The following is a 15,422-nucleotide window of genomic DNA, read 5'->3' as shown; positions in this document are numbered from 1 at the left end:
TTCTCAGCAACCTGATTCAGTTCAGTTTACATATCGGTCATAGTTTTCCCCCTTAAATCCAAGTTACATTGAGCCATAACCCCAAATAATTTTTATTCTCTCCTGCTTCCTTCATATCACATTTTCACTCCTCTTATTAGTGAGATGTTTGCTGACAACTGGCAGGAGGAACTGTAGCATCGTTCTCTAGAGGTACCAAACCCTGTGCATTTTACAACACTTTAATTTTACCTTATTATTCTCTATTCATACAATTTAGATCTTTCACTGCTACTTTTTTTGTGTTGTCAACCATTTCTTTTGATACTTAAATTAACACTAATAGAAACTTCTCTCAACTGTTTTCACTTCTCATAGTCTCATTTTTCCAGATGGAAAGAGGGATGCATGCAGTTCCCGCTGAAATCCAAAAGTGTTATTTTGAATGCTGATCTGCAAGTGCAACACGAGGCATGAAATATTAACGGATTGAAATGGAAAGGGATCCCTCCAGAAACATAAATGTCAACTGGCTATTTAGAATGGATGCTGGAAGCTAGGATCACACCATCCATTGCCACATAGCTTTAAAAATCTGTGACTTATGCGCGCAGGAAAAAATGTTGGGCATAACTGAAAGAATGGAAGGAGTTCTCTGTTAGATTTTCTGTTTCAATCTTATATCCGCGCATTGCCCTTCAATTTTACCCTTTAGATCCAGCCTATTCTAAGGTGCAATCTGAGCAATTTTTTTGGATTTGTTTTATGGGCTAGTGTATAATACTGTCAAATCACGCTGAGTAAAAAGGCTGCCTCGGTGTCTCAGGGCCCTATTTCAAAAGCCATGCCCAAGAAGTCCTGATGTTATTATATAGTGAGCTCTTTTCAAGAAAAAAAATAGCTCAAATCACTAACAAGCAACAAAATTTGGCAGGGTTGAAGCAGGATCAATGGAGAAGAGTGGTCTTACATTTTTGATACAGTACCAGCCAAATTCTGAGATCAACTGGCATTCATCTCAGTAAGGGCTGAGTAAAAACTGAGTAAGAACTCCACAGCCCTGTAAGTTTCTGTTCTTAACAGCATTGCAAGAAACTGTTGATATGTACATTTCAAAGATGTCGCAGGACAAGGTCTGCAGTCTTCTCTATCAGCAGATTGTGAATTTGAGTCAGTTTTCCTTTGCGGCAGAGGGGATGTACCCAGCTAGCTCTGCAGTCATCTCCTATTGCACCAGTAAAGCCACACTGACCCAGCATATTGTTAATGCACTGCCAAGTCTCCACACATTCTCTGCCTCCTCCTGCCCTCGTGTATAGGGGTGGGAGGTCATGTAAGTAGCTCTGTGGTGGCTATTGTCCCCTCTGCACAGCTACCCACAGTATGGGTGAGTAATACAGAAGAGTAAAGGGGTGATTTATAGTCCCTTACTCCCTTGCACGGGCACACAAGACAGGCTGCAGTCTGCCCCATAGCTATGTACTATTTAGGCAGGCAGGCATAGTTATGAATTATGAAAAAGCATGTATGTAATCTGGGATACGCTAAATAGTTAGATAGACACCCAGAGTCTATTTCCTCAACACAGTTGGCTGAAACCTATGTGTTCCCTGAAACAATCATCTCCCCTTGACTGGGAAATGGCAGTTGTTTCTGCAAAAAGTTGAATGATGAAATCCTCCATCTGCAAGAAACATTATTCGGCAGCTGCAGGCAACCCAGGGACCAATCGGCACGATGTCATTGATTTTCCCAGTACTGCACACGCAGCACTCGGTGCTGTAATTTATCAACTATTTATAGAAGGGTTTGTTTATGCCTGCCTATTTGTGCAGGGGAAGCACACCATGGTAACACAAGCAAATCCAAGAATATAAATGGAAGTTCCTTCTGATCAACCAGAAGGAGTTACAGTTTTTTCTTTAATCTAGAATGATTTTGAATTGCACCACAGGACACACAAAGATCAAGCGTTGTTGCAAAATTCTTCATCTGATTGAATTACCAGTAATGTACTCTAAAATACAATGTGCATTTTGATAACAGATTATATGCTTCTGTAGAGCCAAATCCTGACCCCTCAAGCAGTTGTCAGTCAAATTCCTTAAAGCAATAGATTCGGACTCAGTGTTCAACTCTGCCACAGTTTCCTGTGGGATACTGGGCAAGTTGCTTAATCTCTCTGCACCTGAGCTATAAAAAGTCTTTTCTGCTGAGATGGTGAGTTCTTTGTCTCTTACTCTGTGTTTGCACAGTGCCTAACATCATCTCAGTTAAAGCCTCTAGGTGCTGCTACTTTACAGGGGGTTTGATAAACGGAAGTTTTGACGATGTTTTTGATTAAATAAAAATATCAAAAAGGCACTGTAATGGGGTGGTACTCACCTCTCACAAGCGCCCCAGGTCGAGGATGTGTGCCTGCACTCTCTCAGTTTGTGGGGACCCCTCTCAGTGGTTTCTCAGGCAGGTTTTCTGTGACTCAGCCTTCCGGCCAAGTCTACACAGTCTATATGTGAAACTAAAGAAACCCCTTCCAGGGTGTACAGTCTTTAACTTGTCCTGGCCCTGGTATAATGCTGTGCACCTAGGGCTTCCTACCTGGAGACACTGTCTTCCTGCGGCCCTCCCTGGGGTCAGCCCTTACTCAGTCCCAGCAGCCAACCAGGAGCCCTTTCTTTGCTCCCCCAGACCTTGTCAGCAGACTGTCTTGGGCTTAGTCCCAGCAGCCATCCAGGCACTTTCTCTTGCTACCCCAGCCCCTGCCAGAAGTGAACTGTCCATGGTGTGGCAGCTCTTTCAGCCAGCCAGAAACACAGTTTTTTCTCCTCCAGTTCCAGGCAGCAACTGGCTGACTCTGGCCCTGCAACTTCTTTCATGTGAGTCAGCGGGGCCCTGATTGCCTGTTCCCTGCAGCTTCCCTCATTAGCTGCTTCCTCACAACAACTCTAGGACACTTGGAGGAAGTCTCTTCTGCTCCTCTCTGGGATGGGGTGTGGTAGGACCCTGAGGCCTTCAGACCTAGTCCACCCCATCACAGGCACACTTCAGTGAAAAATGAAATGTTCAATTTTGGAAAAAAAGGCATATTTCCTACCAAAATATTTCATTTGAAATTTTCAACCAGCTCTAATCTAATGTCATGTAATTAGTTTATGGTGTAAATAACTTCATATGATATAGCAAAGCAGGCCCCCATTATCTGGTACACTTCCATGTACTGTATGATCAGCTAAAGAATATAAAATGATTAAAATGTATCTGTAAAAAAATATATATATGGATGATTGACCAATTCTGGTAAGAAGCACCTTCAGCTCCTATAGACTTTACTAAAGGCTAGAGTGCAATACTCTCACCCAGGTTGAGTGGTACCTTACTACTCAAGTGGTCCCACTGATTTCAATGGGATAACTCAAGGAGTAAGCCCTAAGTGTTGAGTGTACTCAACACTTTTCAGGACTGGGCTTATTGAGAAGAAAATTAATTTCAGCATTTTGAGATGAATAAAATTCATCTTTATGGTATTTTCTAGGGTCTGAAAAATTGTGCAATTTATATGCTAAATCCTTCTGGGGGATGGGAGGAGAATAGCTCCAGTTTCCATTCCTAAGTGTCTGTTCCATTTAAAGCATATTAGCCAGGCAAATGAAAAATGCATGAATCAATCAGCAACAAGGGCCTTGATCTCAGAATGAGACAATGCTGAGCATTGAGATTTATGGTCTTGCTACCATAAACAACAATTGCAATGGGAGATGACATCAGAACAGTGAGAGAGTTCTTCAATTCTTTTCTTTTCCTGTTGATCACAAGATGTTGATTTCTGTATCACCCTGTCAAGTGACTAAATGTTCACTGCTTTAAAACCTCACCAATGTTTGTTTAGTTAAATTCAGGAAAATCTCGAATGCAAGTATGAAACTACTCTGTGTTTGCACCACGGATTATTTTATCCACAGAACAATTACCTATTGCTCATTATCGTCCTGCACTTGTTCTCTGTGCAGAACTTCCACTGAAATTAAATGGCCAGGAAACATACTATCCTGAATGTCTTGCATTGATGGGGATAGATAAGACACTCATTCTGACAGCTTGTGAATCCCATCTATCACATCCATGGACAGTTGCAGATTATGCAGTAGAGCTGTACCCTGCAGCTATGAGCCCTACAGTGCGCACTGATGAACTACATCCTAATCTTAGGTCATATTCTGTAAAGTGCTAGAGATGGGAGCAGTTCCAAAGTCCACATGCAAATGTGTATCTGGATTTCAAACACCCCAAAGTTTATGGATGTTTGGATCTGGGGTTTTTGTTGACACCCGTCTCTAACACAGGCAAACCAATTATAATGGGCAGAAATATTTATAACACTATATAATTAGCACACAGATAATTGTTGCCCACATACTGTATACCCATCTACTGACACTCCTATAGTAGAGGACTGTGTAAATATACACATGGTAGGAGGATGGAGAGACACTTACTAGTAGCATATTATCATGGAGATGTGTATGCATTTGAAATTGGCTTCAAATATCAGATCCAAATCCAGATTTGAACTAGCCAAAGTCAGAGGATATTTGGATTTAGGTTTTTGTTTCATGACCATTTCTTGAATGAATGGCCCCTGTCCTGTGTTTTATCCTTGCTGCAATGAGTACAGCTCAAGTGGGTAATGGGGCAGGAGGCCAAAGGAGATTTCACACTACCTTTATGCCCTCCCCCACTTACTGATCCGAGAGCTGGCCAGGGATAATCTGCCTCAGGGCTGATTCAACATATGCTTGGCTGCCTCTGGCCTCACCATAGGGTTGTAGATATGCCCCAGCCATGCTCCCTTCCATCCAGACATGCTCCCTTCTCCAGGGCCCAGGGAGCCAGGAGGTGTGGCATAAAACTCAAGCTAGTGAATCTCTACACTGGGGGAATATGCCAATTACACAAGCATTATAGCTGTTCCCCACTGGGGTGGCACAGAGCATCCATAGCAAAGCCAGGGGTCTGTCCCAATACCCATGTATGAGAAAAATCCGAGCGCATTATATTGCTAAGGCAGAGTCACCAACAAAAGAGAACATTTTAAACATGGTTTTGCACAAAATCCCTTAAATAAATCTATATAGGGTGGTAATCTGTCAGGTTAGTTAGCATAGGAAAAAGATACACAGAAATTGGTATATCAACCCTAACTGAAAACAATTTAGTCTCTTGCGAGACCAGTTCCACACCTCTAGTGTATAGTCTCTCTCAATGACCACAATGAAGAGCTGCAATTTCACAGGACAGATCAAGCAATTCAGTGAGGTTGAATCAGTGACACTGTCAACTTTCAGGATGATGTGGCAATACAGGAAGATATTTGAATCTTTGCTGCTCTTTATTTGCTCTGTTAGGACTGGTAATTGGAATCTGCACCTTGCAGCACTGGAAGACTTTGTGAAATACCTTTTTGCTTTAGATTTAACTAACTATTCTGCGATGATTGCCTGGTACCTCCCTGACATATGGGAGGAATTTTGAAAAGGAAATTGGGTTATTACTATCACTCGGACCATTAAAAGTTGCTACCCTGCCAGGTTTCCATGCCTTTTCTGGATGTGACGCTACTGGCAAGTTGGCTGGAAAGACCAAATTATCTTACTGAAAGGCATTTGATTTGACCTCCAAAGACTCCCTCATCACTCTGAAGATGCTTGAAATGGCTGAGAGAGTCACTGATGAGGTCATAAATGCACTGGAGGCATTCATATGCCATGTTTGCCATTTGAAGACCAATATTATGACACTTTCAGAGCTATGTTGGTGGACGTTTTCCAAGAAGCAGACAAGCAGAGAAAAATTGCCACCACCAATGGGGTGCATTTATACCTGCTATCAAGAGGGCAAATTATCAAGCAATGGAATGGCTCCAAAATGATCGAGCACATGCAAAACTATCATCCCTATCGGGCTTAGAGAGGTCTTGGAGGACAGATTGATCACACCAGTTATGTGTGAAATACCATGCAGTCCTGAATCAATCCTTCAGCTAATCAAATGCTCATGTGCAAAGACCAGATGCTCACCACCTTGCAAATGTTTGGCTGGCAGCCTGTCTTGTACAGAGACATGTGAGTGCAGCGTGGACAAGGATCAATGTGACAATGTGGCGAGCAGTGGCACTCTAGATGGAGATGATACTGATGATGACTGATAAATAATTTTTTTTCAGTCCTACATGTCAAGGCTAACTTCCCTATAGGGTTACCAAAAATCAATGTCTTTTTATGTAAGCAATGCATCCTTGTTTAAAGAATAATTTTAAAAAACTTGATTTTTAAATATTTTCTTGAATGTATATCTACATCATTGTTCTAGGTTCATCATGTTTGGTACCATTGTGTTCAGGTGAGAAAGGGCTTTTGAATAATACCCAACTTGACCCATTTCTGATGACATCATAGTATCAAAATTTCCACCAACTAGAGGACCTGGAACTGGGAGGCTGGGGAAGCAAGTCCCCCCTGCTATGCTGCAGAGGCTGACAACACAGAAATTATGCGTCTGAAGATTTTTCTGAATCAAATGACGCACCTTATTTTTCTCCACTAACTTGCCAATGGAGTAAGATTTTACTACATTAGGCTCCCAGACTGTTGGGTGCATGGAAAATTTAGTCACGTCCACTAACGTAAGTAGGAAATACTCGTGTTACTACTCTACACTTTAAAAATAAAATAGACCCTGATGTCCATATTGAAAGAAATATGTTTGTACTTTGACTTTATGGGTTTCAGCACTTCAGTGAATGTTTACCTATGTTAATCTAGCCAAAATAATGAATGTTAAATTATATAAATTTTTTCATTTATATTTTCTAGGAAAAGTGCTTAGTACAGTACCTCACAGAGAATGTCATTCAATTCTTAGTAAGAATTCCATGTCTCCTGGCAGGAACATCATTTAATCCACAACTAATTTCCCTAGAGGATTACTTGAACATTTATTTTAATTCTCTTTCAGTTTGTGAGTTTATGAAATCTTACATTCTTCATTTTAAAGCTGAAATACTTTTATCATGTCAAGTTACATTTTTACAGAACTGATAATAAGACCCATGTACAGTAACAAATAATTCTATTGAATACTTAGAGCATGAGCTAAAGCCCAGCAGAGTCAATGGGAATCTCTCAGTGTAAACAAGGCCTCAGAGTGGCAGACAAGCCTAGTAGTGTATCGATATATACACAAGTAGGTCAAGTACTTTAGAGATACCTATGGAGGACAGAATGAACTGCATCTATCAGTGCCTGTCCATCCCTTAGCATCGTCACTGTATGGGCCTCAGCGGGACTCTGAGACTATAGGAGAAACAGAGCCTCAGGAAAAAGCTTTAGGGCCTTGAGAGAAAGATTAATAACCTAGAGTTCAATATTAGGATTAGAAGGATTTAAAAGCTTCAGAAAGAAAAGTTAGGAGATTGTACAAGAAAAAAAGAAAAGCTGGAAATTACAGAAATAGTAAAGCTGGGCAGAAAACAGATTTTCTGTTTTATGGAAAATTCTGAGAGTTTCATAACTTTTCCTTTCTAAAGAGGAGCAAAACCAAAACATTCTGAAATTTTCTGCCAAATAAAATTCTGGAAAAAAATATTTTGGTTTGACCAAAACATTTTGTTTACATATTGACTTTTTTTAATTAAAAAAAATGCATAAAATGTAAAAAATTTCAACACAAAACCCGCCAAAACTTTCCATTCCCCAAATCAGCAAGGAGTCTGGTGGTATCTTTGAGACTAACAGATTTATTTGGGCGTAAGCTTTCATGGGTAAAAAACCACTTTTTCAGATGCATGGAATGAAAATTACAGATGCAGGCATTATATAATGACACATGAAGAGAAGGAAGTTACCTCACAAATGGAGAACCAATGTTAACAGGCCAATTCAATCAGGGTGGATGTAGTCCACTCCCAATAATAGATGAGGAGGTGCCAATTCCAGGAAATGCAAAGCTGCTTCTGCAATGAGCCAGCCACTCCCAGTCCCTATTCAAGCCCAAATTAATGGTATTAAATTTGCAAATGAATTTTAGTTCTGCTGTTTCTCTTTGAAGTCTGTTTCTGAAGTTTTTTGGTTCAAGTATGGCTACTTTTAAATCTGTTATAGAATGTCCAGGAAGATTGAAGTGTTCTCCTACTGGCTTTTGTATGTTACTATTCCTGATGTCCGATTTGTGTCCATTTATTCTTTTACGCAGGGACTGTCCAGTTTGGCCAATGTACATGGCAGAGGGGCATTGCTGGCACATGATGGCATATATCACATTAGTAGACGTGCAGGTAAATGAGCCTTTGATGGTGTGGCTGATTGGGTGGGTCCTGTGATGGTGTCACTAGAGTAGATATGGGGACAAAGTAGGCAACGAGGTTTGCTACAGGGATTGGTTCCTGGGTTAGTGTTTCTGTGGTGTGGTGTGTAGTTGCTGGTGAGTATTTGCTTCAGGTTGTGGGGCTGTCTGTAAGCCAGGACTGGCCTGCCTCCCAAGGTCTGTGAGAATGAGGGATAGTTTTCCAGGATAGCTTGTAGATCGTTGATAATGTGCTGGAGAGGTTTTAGCTGGGGGCTGTACGTCATGGCCAGTGGTGTTCTGTTATTTTCCTTGTTGAGCCTGTCCTGTAGTAGGTGATTTCTGGGTACCCATCTCACTCTGTCAATCTGTTTCCTCACTTCCCCAGGTGGGTATTGTAGTTTTAAGACTACATCCACCCTGATCAAATTGGCCCTGTCAACACTGGTTCTCCACTTGTGAGGTAACTCCCTTCTCTTCATGTGTCATTATATAATGCCTGCATCTGTAATTTTCACTCTGTGCATCTGAAGAAGTGGTTTTTTACCCACGAAAGCTTGTGCCCAAATAAATCTGTTAGTCTTTAAGGTTCCTCTGGACTCCTTGTTGTTTTTGCGGATACAGACTAACACGACTACCCCCTGATACTTCATTCCCAAAATGTTGAAACAGAACATTTTGACCTTAGCAAAACACTTTCTTTTCCAAAATAAAATTTTGCTGCAACTGACACTTCTCCATGAAACATTTCAGTTTTGATGAATTGCAATTTTGTGTCAGAAAAATATTCCATCAGAAAATTTCCAGCTAGCTCTAGGAAATAGGTGGGAACAATTATCAAAAGGCCTCTACAATGTAATTCACTTCCAGTTTGGTGCTTCCCTATCCATGCAACAACCACCATCTAGGTGGTTCTAACTCAGTCACAAACACTGTGAGGTTGCACCATCTTACATGAACTGTTATTCTGGCCCACTATTTCTAGCCAACAAGGAGAGTAAAAAATATTAGTCACTCTCTTTAGCTATCTTTCATTCCTGCAAACACAGACAAGATTCTTCCAGCCAAGTGATCTAGAGGAAGCACCATGTCATAATTTCCCCTCACCTTCAAGCACCCCCTTGTGCATGGGCATGGTAATGTTGGGATTACTGCCTCAGTGTCCCTCAAAAATGCCTTAAAAATTCCATCATACATTCTCCTCTGTCCAATATTATCCCTAACTGAGGCCAGTTTATTGTCCCACACAGTGCAAAGTAGTCCTTGAAAGCCCCAAATACAGTCCCCCACACACAGTGCACATAGTTCATAAAAATCCCAAAATACATTCCAATGGCTCAGCCCTTTTCAGCCTCCCAACACTGTCTCTCCAGTTCAGAAACATCGGCAGGCTAGCTCCTCCACTACTCACCTAGCCTTCAGCCGTTTTCAGACTCCCAGCACGGCTCTTCTTTTAAGCCCCTCCCTGGAAAACTGCCTCTTGCTCCACGTGTCTCAGGTTGGGCCGATTAGCCCACCCCCCCTTCCTGGCTCCCAAGCCTAATTATCTTGGTGCAGATCCTCAAAGGTATTTGGGCTCCTAGGGTGGGATCCATGATGGTACTTAGGTGCCTAAACCACAGATTTAGGTGTCTAAATCTCAGTTTTGGCTCCACTGTGACTCACAAAACTCCCGCCAAACCTTGTAGGTGCCTTTTTCAGAGTAAAAGTTCCCTATGAATCTATCTTTCTGCCTCTGGGCATGTGCACTACTGCCTCACTCTAGGCATCTGGATGCCTAAGCTTAAATCATTTCACAAACCAGGGGAAGACAGGTGTTCGGCCATCTAAATTGCTTGCCTACATCAGTAGGTGTGCTCAGAGTCCATGCATCAGATCCCATTCTAAAACCAGCTGAAGAAAGAGGTGCCAGGTTGTAACTTTTAGCCAGGTGGTTAGGGTTCAATTACCCTCTCTCAGATAATGGGGAAGACAGGATTTGCCACCTCTCTGGAGAGTGTTCTAACTACAGGGCATTCACCGGGGAGGTGGAAAACCCTGAGTCTCTTTTCCAGCCACTCTTTCTTTAGCTATCCAGAGCACAACAGCTTCAATAGAAGAGACTGAGGGCATCTCATATCAGAATACCTTATAGCTTGGTGGTTATATCAGCCACTAGCAAGGAAGAAGACCCTTGTTCAAATCCTCTATCCCCTTGTGGTAAAGAAGGTGAAATGAACCTGCATCTCCCATGTTGCAGGGGAGTGCTCTAACAACTGGGCTAAAAATCATAAGCCACTTTCCCCACCCCCCCTCCATTTTGTGTGGAGCAGACAGGCACCTTGCTCATTCCATCAAAGAGCATCTTAGGTGCCTAAGCTGTCTGACTACAGGTGGTAGGTTCCCCTTGGTGGATCGCTAAGCTGACATAAGTGCCTACCTCAGAGAGGGGTGAGGCTTGGCATCTCCCATTGGCTAACTGAATTGGGAGGCTAATATGCTGGCTTATGTGGATCCCATTCTTAGGTGTCCATCTCTCCCCATTCAGTGTATAGGGAGCTTAGGCACTTAACTCAAGCTTTGTGGATCACAATGTTGTTTCTGTGATTATCCAGGGGCCTAAAAATTACGCACCATCATGCTGAGTGTTGCATCACCTGAGTCCCTTCATGGATCCTATGCCTCACATTCATTGAAATCAATGGATGTGAGGACTCTAAATACCCTTAAGGATCTGGGCTCTCCTGACCCCAGGTTATACCCCCACCCCTGATTAGGCCTAGCTAGCATGCACCTGTTAAGTTACAGAAGAAGTGACACTGTTCCATAAAGGGGGCACCTATAAGGTCTTGTTGATGCCATTCTTGTATCTTCCAATAGAGGTTGCGCTGACTTACTCGGAGCATCAAAAATAGACAGTGCTACTTCAGGGGCCCCCAGCATGACAAAGATAATCTGGAGGTTGGAAGTCAGGCCTCCCAGCTTAGTAACACACAGTGCTTTCTTGTGCTGGCTTTTCTTTTAGCTAAGAAGGACCTTCCAGCATCACTCATTTCCCCAGCAAGGTTACTGCTGTAGGAAAAGACTGGTGGCAAACATTGCAATGAGCCTATTTCCATTGAGATTTGCTAATCACTATTAATTTTCCCACTGCACCTAAATGCTTCAGAAACTACTTATTGAAATTCTTCTTCTCCTGTTTTACTGGAATCCAGCACTACTGCTGTCAAACCTGCCAACAGGCTTAGCAATGCTACTATGATAAAATAGATCCAATTCTACACCAATTTTTCTTTCCTAGGGAAGAACAGAACTCATTAAATAATTATCAACTGTGACAAGAAAGTAGCTGGCCAAACACTTGCTGCTAATCTAGGCATGACAGCAGGACTATACCTTTCAAAGTGGTAATTAGCTAGATGAACAACAACATAAGTACCAGACAATGACATGGAAAAGATTGTCCCTAAAGGACAGATTCATTATATGTAGGCTTTAGTGTTTGCATGTCTTATGAATGTTATTTTCCATTATACAATTACACTCATCTCTTCCTCCCTCTTTTCATTTTGTTCTCTCTCTACAGTATATGGAAGGGGATAGTGAGAGAATTTGTAGCGGCGGGTTGGAGTGAGCAATGAGAGGTAAGTGACAGTAGCTACTATAAGAACACTGGTATTTTCATGAGTTAAGGAGTCACGGGATGGGGCAACACTGGCATCAATCATTCCCAGCTCATGAAAATTTGAAGTCTATTACACAGCCCATCATCATTTTATATTTGTAAGCTAACTCTGTAGGTGACTGCAAAACAAGTCAATGATAGTAATGAACTTCCAGAAATAACAGGCCTGATCTTCAGTTAGGGCAAACTGAAATCAGTGGGGCAGATTTACACCAATGAGAATCTGGACTAATAATTATTCTTATTTTGCAACTATACATCTATATTTTATATTCTAATGCTCTATATACTAATTTATATTATAATGTTGTTTGTTAAACCACTTTCTCTTGCATGTCTCTAATCTACCAGAGATAATTCCATGAAACAGCAAAGTTGACATTTTGTTGTACACTGGTAAGAGGATTAGACTAGATTCTAAGGTATTTCTCCTTGACTGAACATCAAAGGATGGTTCCTTTAAACCAAACAAATCATATACTCCAAATGACCCATGTTACAAGACAGACAATTACAGTGAACTGGTAATCAATACCAGTTCTGGAGCAGTTGTTATCCTGCATGACATAAATCACAGTCTGGAGAAGTTCACTGCTAATAATAAATGGAAGAGGAAAGACCATGATCTCACTTACACTCGTGTCTGGAAATGTATGCAGCCAAACTTGATTTAAATGGGATTCTTTGTATGTACATAAGTGTTTACAGGATTGCAGCCTTGGTTTGGAATGCTAGAATAAATCCAAGTAGTGATGGATTAGTTAGCAGAGTGCAGGTGAGATGGTCAAAGGTGTGTGCAGTTTATCATATGGCTCTATAATTTATTCTATGATTAGCACAACTGCATATTTGGTATGGGGCTATAGATACACATACATACATATATACACAGAGCAAAACTTTTTTGGCATGTGAGCCACACAACATTTCAAACTGAGGGTTTGGCTACACGTGCAGGTGTGCAGCGCTGGGAGTTAAAGCTGTCTTCATACAGTTGTGTAGGGAAAGCGCTGGAGTGTGGCCACACTGACAGCTACCAGCACTGCAGTGTGGCCACATTTGCAGCGGTGTTGGGAGTGGTGCATTATGGGCAGCTACCCCACAAAGCACCTTGTCCCATTTTGGCGCCGTGGGTTGTGGGAAGGGGGCGGAGGGTGCGGGTCATTCTGCTTCCTGTCCCAACACCCCGTGATGCATCGCTTCACATCCCAGCAATCCCTGTTTTTCCGTCCACGTTTGGCGCCATCTTGACTCAACGGTTTCTGTGTAGCATGATTTCTGTGGGAAATGGAGCCCGAACTGCTGAGAAGTATGCTGACAAGTCTCGCCAGCACATCACGTTTGGCAGTTGAGCAATTCCTTAAGATACAAAGTGATGAGGAGTCTGACGATGATAGCGAGTCGCCTGACGCGTATGACACTAAATTGCTTCTGGCATTCATGGAAATGCTCAGCACCGTGGAATGCCGCTTTTGGGCTCAGGAAACAAGCACTGAGTGGTGGGATCACATCGTCATGGAAGTATGGGATGACGAGCAGTGGCTGCAGAACTTTCGGATGAGAAAAGCCACTTTCATGGGACTGTGTGCTGAGCTCGCCCCCACCCTGTGGCGCAAGGACACAAGATTGAGAGCTGCCCTGATGGTGGAGAAGCGGGTGGCTATTGCAATCTGGAAGCTGGCAACTCCAGACAACTACCGATCGGTCGGGAACCAGTTTGGAGTGGGAAAGTCGACCGTTGGAATCATGTTGATGCAAGTTTGCAGGGCCATTAATCGCATCCTGCTAAGAAGAACCGTGACTCTGGGGAATGTGCAGGACATTGTGGATGGCTTTGCACAAATGGGTTTCCCTAACTGTGGAGGGGCGATAGATGGGACGCATATTCCTATTCTGGCACCATCCCACCTAGCATCCGAGTACGTTAATCGGAAGGGGTATTTCTCTATGGTTCTCCAGGCGCTTGTGGATCACCGTGGGCGTTTCATTGAGATTAACACAGGCTGGCCTGGAAAAGTGCATGATGCACGCATCTTTCGGAACATTGGCCTGTTCAGGAAGCTGCAGGCTGGGACTTTTTTCCCAGACAAGAAGATCACAGTAGGGGATGTTGAAATGCCCATTGTGATCCTTGGAGACCCCGATTACCCGTTAATGTCTTGGCTCATGAAACCGTATACAGGGAAGCTTGACAGGAGCAAGGACCGGTTCAACTACGGGTTGAGCTGGTGCCAAATGACTGTGGAGTGCGCTTTTGGCCTTTTAAAAGGGGCGCTGGCGATCTCTGTATGGGAAGCTAGACTTGGGGGAAAGCAGCATCCCCGTGGTTATACCCACGTGCTGTACTCTCCATAATATTTGTGAAGGGAAGGGTGAAAGATTCAGTCAGGCATGGACCTCCGAGGTTCAACTCCTGGAGGCTGAATTTGCACAGCCAGAGAACAGGGCTACTAGAGAGGCCCAGCACAGGGCTGCAAGGATTAGGGATGCCTTGAGGGAGGAATTTGAGGCTCAAAACCAACAGTAATGTTTGGTGCCTTGCACAGGAGTGAAGTGCAGTGGTTACAATGTTAGTAGGAATCTGTTTTTCCTAAGCTGATTTGCAGTGCCTGTTTCTTTCCTGGGCTAAGGTATCTTTGACTTTCTGCAATAATAAAGACTGTTTTCAAAGCCAAGAATTCATTTATTGAAAAGAAAATAACTTTATTGGCAGACACACAACATTTTGGGAGCCTAAAAGGGCAGGGGGGTGGGGTGGGGAACTGTACAGTCACAGGTTTGAATATGTCCTATCTGGAGTGCTGTGCAATGACTGCTGCACTTCAGGATGCCTATACTGCATGGTGATGGGGGTTGAGTGCAGAGGGTAAGGGGCATAGTTCTCAGGGCTGGTTGGTGAACGTACAGGTATTGGAGGCAGCTGGTGGTGGTAAGAACCTGGACGCTGGAGAAGGGGGTTTTGCGCTGACATTGGGGCACAAGGGAAAGAGCTTTGGGACGGGGGGGAGCCGGCGCGGTAGTGCTCTGCCTGCATGGCTATGAGCGCCTGGATAGAGTTCACTTGGCGAGCCAGGATGCTTATCAGCTGCTTTGTGCTTTTCTTCCTGGCCGCTGCGTTTTTCTGGCGGATCCTGCTTTCCCTTTCCTTCCAGTCCTGCACTTTTTGATTCTCTGTGGCAGAGTGATCCATAACTACTTGCAGCAGGTCTTCTTTGCTTTTTCATGGCTTCTTCCGGAGGTTTTGGAGTCTTTGAGCTGTTGATAACACGGGCAGCCGAGAACTCAAGGTTGCGTGTGGAAAGGCAAAAAAAGGCAGTATTGTATATCTCAGACAGTTATTCCCACACAGTGAAGGAGTAACATTCTTCACAATAGCATAATTTTCCCATACCAAAGAGAGCGCACACAACCTGTAGGAGCCCTGAAATAGTGAGTAAGGGGG

This window comes from Gopherus flavomarginatus, chromosome 4 (genome assembly GCF_025201925.1).
Source record: "Gopherus flavomarginatus isolate rGopFla2 chromosome 4, rGopFla2.mat.asm, whole genome shotgun sequence".
NCBI classification, from domain to species: domain Eukaryota; kingdom Metazoa; phylum Chordata; order Testudines; family Testudinidae; genus Gopherus; species Gopherus flavomarginatus.
The sequence above is the reverse complement of the archived record's forward strand: the minus strand, read 5'-3'. Positions refer to the sequence as shown.